The following is a 12,149-nucleotide window of genomic DNA, read 5'->3' as shown; positions in this document are numbered from 1 at the left end:
ACATGTTTGGGGGAGTTTGACTATGAAGTAAAAAGGTCATAAGGGAAAATGGTTAGTGGGGAGTCTGGGCTTAGGTGAAGATGGCCATGTATGTGTGAAGTAGGGATAGAGAGGAAAGAGGAATGGATTGAAAACAAGGCGAGGCGAGGGAGAGATGGGAAAATTGAAGGAACACAGAGAAGAGGTCATTTGCTCTAGTAAAAAAAAAAAAAAAAAAGGAAGAAGGAATCAGAATGTCTTCTTCAGCCCAACAAAAAGGAGTAAGTTCTTGGGGCCAGTGAAGGATGTTTTCAGATGGAAAATGTAAAAAGGAGAGGAAACCGCGGCAGGAAAACCTTGTGCTCCTCAGGCAGTGGGAATGAGGTCACCACGTAGACAGACAGTGGACAAGTAGGACATGGACAAAGAATTCCTTCCACTAATTCTTCAAGTGACCTCTGCTCGTGAGGCTTTTCCTAAGACACAGGGAGAGATGGGTTCTAGGTCAATGCATATCACCTTGTATTATAAGTGTTTCTATATCTGTTTCCTCTACTAAACTGTTGGTCTTTTGAGAGCAGACACTTTTTTTCAGTACTTTTTTAAATGCAGAAAAGCACGAAAAGATAATGTGGCAAGCACATTTGTACCCTCACAAAAAATTATTTTCTTTTTTGAAATAAACCTGTAAAAATAAAGCTGAAGAACACTTGTCCTCACCCCCATTCTATGTTCCATTTCTTTCTCTTTCTTCTCAGAAGCAAACACTAATATGGATGGAATACATATCCTCTTAGCCTATGTATCTATTTATCTATATTCATGAATAACATATAGTATTGTTTATTGTATGATTTCACTAATAGTTAATATTTACTATGTGAGTACTTATGTTGCATGTGCTGCCCTAGAAATAAAGGATGTAAACATAAATAAGACAAGAGCAATTAAAATAAATGAACTAAATCTGTATATCTCAACATGGATAGACATCAAAACATAATGTTGAAGGAAAAAAACAAATTGCAGAATTGGTTAATACAAGATGAAACAATTTGGGCTCCATTTTATTCAATTTTGCATCCTTCATTTCTAGGGCAGCACATGCAACGTAGGTACCCATGTAGTAAATATTAATTATTAGTAAATACATTTGGATGAACAATATGATAATAGAAATGAACAATTTGTACAGTGCTTTATAGCTGTGAAATACTTTTACATGTAATCTCTTTTCACCTTTTTTGTGTATTTCTCTTCCCAGGCTGATGCTGTTTAAGGGAAGTGATTATGCCTTATGCCTATTCCCAATGCCATGCCCATTTCAATTTTTGTAACCCCTCAGTAAATATTAGCTGAATGAATGAAGGACTTTCTGCTCTAAGTATTATTATTATTTTGCTAAGGTCCAGGTTGTGAGTACTTAAATGTTTTTCCAAGGCCATGTGGTTGGAATCAGGACTAACAATCAGGTTTTCTGATACTAAATCCAGTGCTCTTTTTATTACACCATTGAAAGAGCTATTGTAAGGACTCTATTAGGGAATCAATATGAGAGGAATAATTATAATGAATTACTGCCCTAACGTATCCAATAAATAGACTCCATGTACCTGTGTAATTGGAGAAAATTAAGAACCATAACCAGATCTAGGGTTTGAAATTTATTCTAATCATTGACTGGGGATACTTTGTCACGTGGTCCTTAAAGGGGGTTTATATTATGAAGGAGATATGTGAATTATGAGGGTGTGTAGGATTACACAAGTGAGGGAATGAGTGGGAAGCAGTTTCACTCAAGTAGAACTGCTCTTGCTAAGGTCAGCGGTGACCTTCTAATTGCCTTTGACTACATACACCGTTCCTCCCCTGGCTTTAGTGACACCTTCCCCCCAGTTCTCTTTCACCTGTCCTTCTTGTTTGCCTCCTAAGAAACCCTTCCCTGGCCGGACGCCCGTAATCCCAGCACTTTGGGAGGCCGAGGCAGGCAGATCATGAGGTCAGGAGATCGAGACCATCCTGGCTAACACGGTGAAACCCTGTCTCTACTAAAAATACAAAAAATTAGCCAGGTGGTGGCGGGCGCCTGTAGTCCCAGCTACTCAGGAGGCTGAGGCAGGAGAATGGCGTAAACCCAGGAGGCGGAGCTTGCAGTGTGCCGAGATCCTGCCACAGCACTCCAGCCTGGGCGACAGAGCGAGACTCCGTCTAAAAAAAAGAAAATAAAAAACCCTTCCCTATTAAAAAAAATGATGATTGCATGAAACTCTAAAGAAAGTTACAAGCATTCTCAGAAGAAAGATCTCAGGAAATACTTCAGACACCTCCACCCTCCACAATTTTATCTTCCCTCCCACTAGGATTGATTGATCTTGATTAATACTTTTACCCTCCACTTGTCTGTTTGGGGTCTGACCTCATTTTCCTTACCCTATGACAGGTCTCCACTGCCTTTTACTTTCCTAGCACAATTGCTATGTCCTGAGCAGCTGGAGAAGTCAGGATTACTGCACAGCTCCAGCTCTGGACACTAATTCCCTCAGGAAAACCCAGTCAGGGCCACTGATGTTAAATAGCCTTTACAAGAAATAGTCTCTAGAAATTTATTTCATGATACAAGCATTGTTTGCTCATTTTCACACTCCCATCTTAGTCATTTTGTGTATCCCTTAGTTTGTTACATCATATACATTTAGTCATACTAATGTAATAAATGCTTGTTGAGCTGCACGACTACTCATTTTTGATGAATTGAGGTAGGGCACAGATTCCCTGACACTATTCTTGCTCAAGTTACAGTCTCATAGTTTTTCTGACACACCCCTAGGGAGTTATTGGAGAAATTCCCATCATTCCCTGCTAGCATAATACAAACTCAGCTCCCTAGAAGATCTGGCACTGCTCCCTGGATACTCTTTCTTTAACTCTTCTTTCTCACCCTATCATTTGAAGACCATATTTGTAGACCTAAAAATCAGAACACATGGTCAGACACGTCCTGCTTTCAGATATTAGGGATATTATGAGATATGTAATTGGGCTGCCAAAATATTCCCATTGCTTGGACATTTTATTGAATTTGGGGAAGAATAAGATAGAGTTAGTGTAACCAGGGCAATCTTGTGTTTGTAGAAGTAGCCCTGGATATGCTCCACTCAAGATGGATGTAGAAATTAAATTATATCCATGGCTTTGTAGTAAACAAGGGATAAATGAAGACGCTTGTATTCACTGTAAGAAAATAAGTTGTCCATGAGATTGAATTAATCAAGCAACAGCATGGATGGCTCATGAGAATGAGTATTGGTCAGTTATTTTGTTTCTTCTGGGTAGCCCTAGTGCCAAGGCACAACAAATCCATGAAACATACACAAATCTTAATGTATAAATGACATTTACAATACAGGAAGGAAGATAGAAAAACAAAGCAAAAGGGCTGCAGTAGAGTAAGTAATGAGCTAACATTAAGTCTTGAAAATATATCTTATTTTTTAATGTGGAAGATAGTGATGCAACATTGAAGGAACTCAATCAAGGTCAAAGAAGGTCTCGTGCTTGAGGAAGGAGTTGATGAAAGGTTGTAGCTTTTAATATATGATGATGAAAAGAGAACTCCTTTTAGGGCGGGTGAGTCTCTGATTCCAGTTTTACATTTCTGGAGCAATTAGCAGGACTCCTCTTGGCTTTTCTTGGTCTCCTCTGTTAGAAGAATGTCTCTGATATGTAATATTTGTTTCAAAACCCAAAGAAGCTCGTTTCCTTTTGAGGTTTGCCTTACTTTTTATGTTCTGAAGTTCATTTTGAACCTCAGATTTTGCTCCAAGCCATAAAACTGGTTGGATTGTACTAACATAATGGAGCCGTAATTTTAGCCCACTGTTGGGGGTGGGGAGATAGTTAAGGTGTGTAGTGGCTCTGTGGTTTCTCTGTGGAGTAGAATTCCCTGCAAAGCTTTTCCATGTGGTGTTTTAATAGCTGTCTTAAAACTCTCTGATGCATGGAGCAAAACCGAATTAAGCTCATGTGCTAGATTGGTGGGATGGGCCAAGAACTCTGTGAAAAACGAAAGAAAAACAATCAAACAGCCTAAGCCAGAGGCTACCCGGTACAAAGAAGATGCCCAGGACATATCTAAATTCAAAATTCAAAATTACTGCAGCAGTCACCTCTTTTAACCCATTTTTGCAGAACTTTCTACAGGAAATTAGAATATTTCCCTTGCATATATTAATATTTTACATTTATGTGGTGCTCAACAAATTTACAAAAGGACCCTAAGTGTATTCATTCTTGGGTCCTGCAATAGTCTTTTGAAAGTTGTATTAATAGATTCATAATTTTAAATGAGAAACTGAGTCACAAAGATAAGCCCAAGGTCATTTGGCTAAGAAACCACAGAGGCAGAATTTGACACTACCCAAACCTTTCTGCATACCTACACCAGAACTTCAATAATTTTAATTAGTGATCACATTTAATATTTATGAAGACAAGGAAAACCAGCCAGACAGTGTGTACATGCATAGTAAAGCTGTTTCTAGACTACTGTGTTTTCATCAGTGAATATAAGCCATGTACAGTGTTGTCTAAACATCAAAGGAATGCGTTCTTTCTCTAATTCAAATTCTGGGTGATTCAGAGGCATGACTCCTTCCAAAGTGCTGAGTTTGGCTGATAAAATGCCACATACTCAGTCAGCCCTCCCATGCTAAGCATGTGTAAAAGTTCTCTTTAGTGTGTGGTTTTGGCTGCTAAGTTCAAGAAACATTTATTGAATGCTTCTATATGCTAGGCACATGGGTGAAGCAGGAAGTTGTCTAGGGGTCTGTTCTGGTATAATTCTAGGGGAGCCTTTTCCACTGGACCAGTCCACAGCCTTAAATACCGCCATTAGCAGGGCATCACTTTGAGTTAGTCCAGGAGTCACTGGGATTCCTTTTTGGAAATGCAGATATTAGAAGAAATACTTCAAAATGGTCCTAGCACTAAAGCCTCTGGGTGTGTATATATATATCTATAATCAAATCAACTCTTAAGACTCTGAGCTGAATAGCAGGTAATACCTAGGAGAAGGAGTTAGTAGATTCTGCTAAGGTCTGTAATGAGCCCTGTGAAGCCAGAATATAGCGGCAGGCCAGGAAACGTGTCTTATTGCACTAAGGCTCCCCATCAAAAATAAACTTCAATTTATTTCTTTTGTTTTTATTTTAAGAACTAGTGCTGCATGACATCCATGTTTTAGACCTTGATGCCCAAAATTGATCAGATTAATATTTGCAGTTCAACCAGCAAACACCTGATTCATTTTCATATTTTTTAAGCCAAGTAAGCAGATCCACATCTCTAATGAAAAGTAGCCTGAGGCTGCTTTCTTCCCCTAGTCCTCTGTATGGCCACCTCAGAGGTGATCATCTTCATAGTCAGCCAGTGCACAAAATCTAAAACTCAGTGTCTTCTCATTTGACTCTAATTGATAATTGGTTTGTTTCTATGGTTGGTGATAGGTTCATGTCTCTGGCAGACTTGCACAGGGCACAAAATGACTTGAAGATTTCTCCTGCCACACTCACATTCTCTTCCATGGCTCTGAAAAAATTATTATACATTCCTTTAGAATTTTAAACATAATATGTTCATGATTCTGGCCCTCTCTTCCAAGGACCCAAAATACTTTAGAAACACATCAGTTAACAAGTTTATTATTATCCAAGAGAAAATTATTATACAAACTCTTGTTCAAACTCATATTTGCCTTTTTGTGATGCAACCGTTGATCTTCTGATTGATTTTTTTTCCCCTGGGTCTCCCATAAGTTCTTCACACATGAAGCAGCTTGCATGGACTAGCCATGTTTGTTCTAATGACCAACAAGAGCAGAAGCCCCCCAAAATAATATCGTTAAGGATGGCTAGGATTATTGCTAGGTGCTGTACTGAGAAGGGCTTTCTACAGGTTTTCTCATTCAATCTTCACAACAATCCCAATAGACAGGTACTGTCATTATCTTCATTTATGCATGAGGCACAGAGAAGTTAAGTAACTTGCCCAGGGACACACAGCTGGTTTACTGAGATTCGAATCTGGGCTCAGTGAATCGAGCCCAGGCTCCTAATTACTGTGCCACAGTGACCCATGCTTCTTCAAGGGGCCACCACAGTATGAAGGAATCTAGTCATTTGTTGGCAGGGGGTGCTTAGGGATCTCCCAGATCATTGGCCCCATTGTGCAGATGCCTGAATGGGGAAGTAGGGAAATGGTCAGGAGGAAAGTAGAGCCCTGGAGTGGTTTGCCCCTGCTCCTGTCAGTGGTCTCTATACTTGCCTTGTCACCTGCTTTTCATAGAGCCCATTTTGAAGGATATTACTTAAGGCTAGGTCACACTTGAAGCAACATCAGCAGACTCTTAATTATAGATCCACATAGCGCATTGCTGCAGAGTGTGTCTTTGGGATGGGGGTGGGGTTTGTGTGCAATAGAGGGAATAAATCTGCTTTGCCCTCCTTAATATTTTCTCTGAGACAACTTTGGTCTTCCCAGTGAAAATCATAACTAAGTCAGTCTTAGACATGCAGCTGTTCCTGGGATGGCAGCTGTGATACGCTGGTAAATGTTTAGTAACCTTCTCCAAGTGAACATCTCTGATTTGTAGTGTTTGTCATCTCCTTAGTTTGAATACTTCTACTGTAGCATATTTCAAATTATTAAGGCAATCACACTGAAGAGAGTTGGGAAGAGCCAGGAGCAATCGGCTTCAACACATCCCTAAACAGAGGTCAAAAGATTAGGGTGAATCAAGCAGTAGTTGCTGCAGGAGGCAGATGTCAGGTTATAGCCCTCTCCTAGATTATGGACCATGACAGCACACACTGTGTGCTGCTTCAGTCTGCCTCCCTTCTCTCCCCACCCCACCTTGATATTCTTCCACCATAAATCAAACTCATAAGAATTTCTAAGGCACCCTGAAAAAAAAAAAGAAATCACAGAATTTGCAGCCTATAGGTAGTAGGTTGAGAAGGGAAGAGGGAGCAGGCCATCAAGATGCCTTCTAGTAGGAGATGGGAGAAAGTAGGAAGGAAAGAGAGGGGAGGAATGGTTTTATAGGCAATGCAGATTTGGATGTGAGTCTTTGGCTTTTTTCTCCTATCTGGAGGAGCGTCCTCCTTCCCCTGGCATCTGCTTGCATGTCTAAGTCACTCCTGGGAAATATGTCTAAGCAGAGAAATGGCCTCAAGGCCCAATTCCCAAACCATTGTTACTGACCCCTGGTATGGACCATGTTAGATCAGATATAGTGTATTCTCCTCCTAAAGGACTCCACGGCCATGGACTGAATACCCTGCAGTTTCCTGACATGCTACATTCTAGCACTTTATGATTTGAGGGTCAAAACCATCTCAGGATCCAAATGTACTCCCTGTTGCTTTGAAATATCAGCCAACAGATATTTATGTATAGAGCCCTGCTCCATTTCCCATTCACTGCCAGGCACCACAAAGTGCAAAAGCATAGAAAACATCATTTCTGACCTAATGAGTTTACAGTCTAGATGAGAAAACATGACAGCCACATATGTGGTCCAATTCCTAAATAAGGATTACTTTAACAGTATTATCTAATTAAGTGAAACTATAGCACTTTTAATAAATTGTGAGAGATATATAATTAGAGTCTATCGTAATAACTACTTGTTTAGTAAAGACAATAAAAACATTAGTGCATAGCATGGTCGTTAATAGTATTCTTGTTTATTATATAACAACGTATGCCCATTTTAAACATATATTTTCAACCTATTTTACAGTTAGAGTCACACAAATATGATTGTAGCAGCCAGTTCTATGTAATAAAAATATTTCTTCTGCTGGCCAAAAGCCCATACCAACACTCCTTGCTGATGGAGATCCAAGACTTTTTTTGAAGGAAAAACCTGGTATGAGAAAGACATTCACAAATCCCTGTCCATTTTGCAGTAAATCTGCTTAACAAAAAGGTTATCGTCTCAACAGAGTATTGACATAAAGTACAGGTTTGCATATCTGTTCAGTGTTAACTAGCTCTTAATAAAACCAGACTTTTTGAATGTTGCATTGATTTTACCTGGGGCATTTGTACGTCTTCTCCTAATAAGGGCGCTGACCACTACTGGTTCATATAGCTTATCAGGCCCTGTTCAGTTCTGGGTATAGGACTGTGAGACTCTCATCTCGAGTCCTTCAGGGACACAGGCGCCCTATCATACTAGCAAAGGCAGCAGAAGAGGGCTTGCAAGTCCTGCCCTTGTCTTTCCCCAAATCAGCAAGTTACTGGTGCTAATAGACGGAAGCAATTACAATCCGATTGTCCAAAAGCTACTTTTCACTTTTGAAAAGGCTTTTGCAATTCTTTAAGAATATGAAATGCCTAAGTAAAATTTGGAGAATTTGCAATATATGAAAGAAAAACAGTTGTAAATTTACCCTGTGTCTCTGGGACAGTAGGCTTATATGAGACAGCCAGTTTCTCTGCATTTACATGAATACTTTCCTGCCTTAGGAAACTACTATGTAAGTGTCTGGGTTAAGAAGCCCTCCTGCTAGGCCTCAAATTAGGTGAGACTGGTAAAGTAAATAAAAGGAAATGGATTGTGTCCATACATGACTTCATTCCATCCTTTGAATGGCTTTATCAATCACTAGGAGGGGTGAGATTCAGCAATGATCATGTACAATACATGCCTCCAGGTCATAGACAGCTGACTTGATTTCCTAAGCAGCCGACTTTATTTCCTAAGGTGCTTTCGGTGTGACAGACCCAGACCCTCTTCCTTCACCATTGGATATATCCAGTATAGCTTTTCTGAAATTATTAATCTTTTCTTTCTCTCAGCTCTTGCTACTAATTGCACCCAAACTTCTTAAACTATCTTAAACTTAAACTTCTTAAGATAGTTTAAGAAGTTTGGGTGTAATTAGTAGCCTGTGGTGAATTGGGTTGCACACGTTATACTTTCATTTGCCCACAATGGTCAACCCTTGTTTTCTCCATACTAAATTTCTTTTTCTGGCCTGTGAACTTAAATTTAAGGACTTCATTTAGCTGCATGTTGGGATAGGATATGGGTGGAGGGGTGTTTTTGATTGTATTTTGCCAAATCTGATCTGTGTCTGATTTTTTTCAAGTTTTTTATTTCTAAAAATGCCGCCAGTTGGTGGAAGTTTGGAATCTCTGGTTACCCTGAAATACTAAGAGAAACACTCAGAAATTGTATTTGCAGAGAATTGCTTATTTAACTATGCTGTCCAATTAGACATGGGGAAATGACTTGTTCTTCATTAGTTGAATATTGCACATTTGCTAGCATCTCACTGCCCCCTGCTGCAGCTCACAATGAGTGCATCCTTCTCTGTAGGCATTCTCAGTTTGTGTTATTATTGTCTGACTGGTCCCTGTCATGTTTGCTCAGGTTCTGGCCATGTGATTAGACACTAAACCATAACTCTGACAAAGTTATGAGTCCTGTTTTGCCACATAGATGCAATTTTAAAGCACACATTTAGTGGGCAAGAGACCATAGATGGGAAACTGGGACAGAGCTCGACTCTTAAGACCCCTTGAAATGGGGAGACGTGGCCTGGAACCCAGCTCTCCTAGAGAGCTCTAAACAAATCCGAACCTGCTCTCGCCTGGGCAGACTGTCTCAGAGTGACTTCAGGGACCCACGAGTTTCAGTACTATGCCATGACTTGGAGGAACAATTTTATGTTAAGATGTCTCCTGGAGCAAAGGAAGGAACAAGAGCTTTGCGCTTGAGAGAAAGAACCTTGGGAAATTTCTTTAACCTCTTTGATCCTTTGTAAAATTATAATTTTTAAAAAAGTAATCATATGATGTTTTAAGGATTTAATATCTAATCTCTTTTTTTTCTTTTTTCTTTTTCTTTCTTTTTTTTTTTTTTTTTTGAGACGGAGTCTCGCTTTGTCACCCAGGCTGGAGTGCAGTGGTGCGATCTCGGCTCACTGCACTGCCTCCTGGGTTCATGCCATTCTCCTGCCTCAGCCTCCCAAGTAGCTGGGACTACAGGCACCCTCCACCACACCCGGCTAAATTTTTGTATCTTTTAGTAGAGATGGGGTTTCATCATGTTAGCCAGAATTGTCTCGATCTCCTGACCTTGTGATCTGCCCACGTCAGCCTCCCAAAGTGCTGAGATTGCAGGCATGAGCCACCATGCCCAGCCTACCTAATCTATTTTTGAAGGCCTATACACATGTATACATTTGAGATAAATATTTTCCTGATAGTTTTATTATGGCCAAATAGTCTGTTAGGTGCAATTTAAGGATTATGGAAAGACATTCTGAGCCCAAAGACTTATTCCCAAAACTGTTCTGAAATGATCACAAAGTTGTAAGCCATGTCTGTGGTCTCCATGAGGTTCTGCCAAAATGACCTTGAACAAGTCCTTTAACTTTTTTGGACCTTTGTTTTTCCATCTATAAGATAATAGTGAACCTATCTTGTAGGGCAACTTAGGGATTCAATGAGATAACATATGCCTGACACATGGCAGATTCACAATAATTGTTAGTTCCCTCTTGCCCCTCCTCTCTTCTTTTTTTTTCTGGTCTGAAATGGTCAACACCTGCCTTGACACCAAATACTAATAAGTAGATGGGTAATGGACTACAATACCCTCTTTCTCAGTTGCTCCCCAAAGAGCAGAAAGACAGCATTTTCTTGTCACCATTAACTTTCAAATATTGGCAAGGAAACTTGCAGTGGACAGCGGGATAAGGGGGTAAAGGTGGTTATTAAAATCTTCAGTTTTGGAAGGTGTAGTCATCAGGAACTTCAAGGTATTGCCTGTCCCGTAACTGTGTGTACTTTATTGTGAAATGAAAGAGATTTTTCCCCTTTAATGATGACTACAGTTGCAGCTTTGACTGAGGAAGCAGACAAGAGAAAAAAGGCATCTAATTCAGGAAAGGTCATTACACATTATACATATCATATCTACTTTTAAAAGGCAGAATGTTTAAAAAATAAATGGTCAGTCTTCCCCTGGTGAATTTAGAGACAAAAGAATGTTTTCAACTCATTGTAACAGAGGAAACCACACAAAGTCACACCTACCTGCATGCATGCATGCACACACACACTTTGCAAGTAAAATATACATTTTTATGCTTTTACATGTGTTTTCTGTTTTGGTGGTAGCCTTGAGAATTGGGTGAGTCTTGTTAGGTAGTTAGTAGACTTCCATGGAGCTAAATAAGAAGGATTTAAAGACAATTGCTCTTTGATGGTAAGTAAGAATTTATACTAAAGTATTTTCTCCCACCTATACCCTAGTTTTGTCATCAACCTGATTATAAACTGGGCAGAAACCAGAGGAACCAAATAAAACGATGCATTTTATTAAATTTGTGTGACCTTTTCAAATCTTAGACATTGTTTTGTGTTCACCAGGAGACCGTTTTACTATATTTGAATCAGACCTCTAGAGAGGAGCTAGAGCACTGCTTAGATATTGCCCTTTATTTTATGAATGGGGAAACTAAGCCCCAGAGAGGTCACATGACTAGAGTGCCCTCCCTTATTATTCCCTCTCTTTTCTGATGTCTTTATCGTGTTTGTTTGTTTCATCTCTCCCTAAAATTGTTAGTGTTCGAAAGCAGGAATACTGATTTGCGTGAGTAGCTTTCCCCAGCATCTCACAGTTGGTAATGTGAGGTAATCCAGTGAGCGCCACTCTTAATCTCCCAACAGAGATTACAATTACAATAAACAAAGAGAAAAAAGTACTGCATGTAATTCTTTAGTAACTAATTTTTTAAAATTATTTGATGCAAAATTTCATGTCCAAGTGTAATATTTTTGCCCATTTCTTGGGAGTGTAATTAGCAGTAAGATTCCTGTGTTACACTAAGAGAAAAAGATGTGGTTCAGTTCTCATTTGGCAGCTCATCCAATATGACCCAATATTTAACAGTTTTTTTCAGCTGCTTTTATATTCCTACCACTATTTAGAGTCTTGGGATATACCAGGGAACAAAATAAAGATTCCTGTTTTTTGAGACTACATCTTAATGTATATTTGTGACATAGGAATGAACGATTGCTTTCCAACACCAGATTATTCTTGGACAACATTCTAGTGAAAGTGTCGTTTTAAAAAATTGTCTTCCTCA

At 39.4% G+C, this 12,149-nt stretch overlaps 1 protein-coding gene across 5 annotated transcripts in view; it reads left to right on the top strand.

Moving 5' to 3' along the window:
- Window positions 1-12,149, top strand: part of SPAG17 (sperm associated antigen 17) — a 230,902-nt gene that overhangs the window by 21,463 nt on the left and 197,290 nt on the right. The window lies entirely within an intron of this gene.

This window comes from Gorilla gorilla, chromosome 1 (assembly GCF_029281585.2).
Source record: "Gorilla gorilla gorilla isolate KB3781 chromosome 1, NHGRI_mGorGor1-v2.1_pri, whole genome shotgun sequence".
NCBI classification, from domain to species: domain Eukaryota; kingdom Metazoa; phylum Chordata; class Mammalia; order Primates; family Hominidae; genus Gorilla; species Gorilla gorilla.
Note: the sequence above shows the minus strand (reverse complement) of the source record. Positions and strands in the feature narration are given on the sequence as shown.